Below are 1,843 nucleotides of genomic sequence, written 5' to 3' on the forward strand. Positions count from 1 at the left end.
GAAGAGAAGCTAAAACATAACTAGGAGGGGACGTGAAGGCAAGGAACGAAAAGGACTTGTTTTTATTTGGGATTCATCTTTGGGCCCAAGAGTGCACACGGCAGCATCCCACACTAACCCTTGCACCACCACTTCCTTCCACATTGCTTGGGCTTGATCATCTTAAAGGTCTTTTCCCACCTAAATCATTCTACCATTCTGCAGCAGAGCCGCATCAGGCAAGTTCCAGACAATGTAAAGCTACAGGCTGACACACAGACATCTTTTAAATCTACTTTCCCCACTGAAGAATTTTTTCAATTGCCTGTTTAATGAAGTCTGAAGGACAACTAAAACCTACAATAAATACAAACCACAATTCAACAGCACTGGCAAAAAAATAGAAGAGGACAAATAAAAGACAACAAGAGAGAATTAACTACTCTCACCACATCCACATCTGTGATTAAAAGAAAAAAAAAAATCAGTTTCCCAACTCCAACACAAACAAAATCTGGCAGCACTGTGGACAGCTCAATGAGAACTGAATTCAAAAGGCAGCACTGATGGCAGCAAGAAGGAAAACATCAAAGCAAGCTGTGCACTGCCTTGATTATGTCACTATCAACAGCACTTCTCCACCTAGATCCAAGGTTTCTGTGGATGTGTCCTGTTTCATGAAGATATATAGTTTAAAAATAATAATAATAAAACTTTTTTTTTGCAGGAAGTCTGGTCACCAAGTGTCACAAAGCTTCACAGCTGCAGCAAAGCTACAAAGGTATTTAAAAGCTATTTTTCTGCAAAAAGGGACTACAGAAACAGATGAAAAATCATATATACTAAAACTTTTTATTTAAAAGCTCTAAGTTTACTCTAAAAAGGGAATAGTAAAAGCAAATCAATTTAAACTGCAGAAGTTAAAATTAATTACACTAACCTACGGTGCTCACTAAACACTGAAAAACAGCACCTATTAAAAGTCAGGAGTGTACAAGAACATGGGCACCACCTCAGCCTGAGCATGAAAAAAATAACCAAAACAAACCACACTTCCTGGACAGTACTTCTTAGAAATGCCTGCCAAAGAGAACGGTGTACTAACAACTTACAACTGGTGTAAGACCAGAGACAGACCGGTAGTAGTCTATCTGGGGATGATGCTGCTCACATCTGTCTTTTACTTTTCCCACTTTTGATAGCATAAAACATAAGAAGAAATATTTAAGTGCAACTTTGGGCATTACGATGAATGTGAAAAGGAAACAAAAGCCCCCTACAGTGAGATGGGAAGTGCAGCACTTGGCCAGTCTGTGGGGTAAGAGGCATCCTACATTCTAGTGGGCTGCTCTGTGTGTACATCAAAACAGATGCACAGTACTAAAGCCAACTAACTGGACAATGCATGGAACAGATCCCTACCCACAGCCACTCCAGTTAAAACTACATCATATTTTCCAACAGCTTCCCCCACCCCCAACAACCACCAAAAATAAGATATTGGGGGTTGACTTTTCTTAACAGTCAAATTTAGTAACATTTTCTGGTAGTCTGAGTATTAGAAATTCCATCAGTAAAAGTATGAGCAACTATTCCACTAGAGCTTGGAATAAGGGAGGCAATGTACAACAACGTTTTGACGAGTCTTACAAGTTTTGTAGAGCTTTTGTCAGCACACGCTTAGCTGACACGAACAAGGCTCTCATTAGGCACGTAAAGTTCCTAATTAGCAAGAACTGCATGTGTTAGCAAAGTCAGTTTAGCAGTCAGAAGTTTACTGCGTTCATCGACTTCATCCCTGCAATTTCTGGAAGGCCAAAATTATTTAGAAGGGCTGTTTTCTGAAATGGAAAAATCCTTCCTT

The sequence above is a fragment of the Merops nubicus genome, unplaced genomic scaffold (assembly GCF_000691845.1).
Source record: "Merops nubicus isolate BGI_N331 unplaced genomic scaffold, ASM69184v1 scaffold13970, whole genome shotgun sequence".
In the NCBI taxonomy this organism is placed as follows: domain Eukaryota; kingdom Metazoa; phylum Chordata; class Aves; order Coraciiformes; family Meropidae; genus Merops; species Merops nubicus.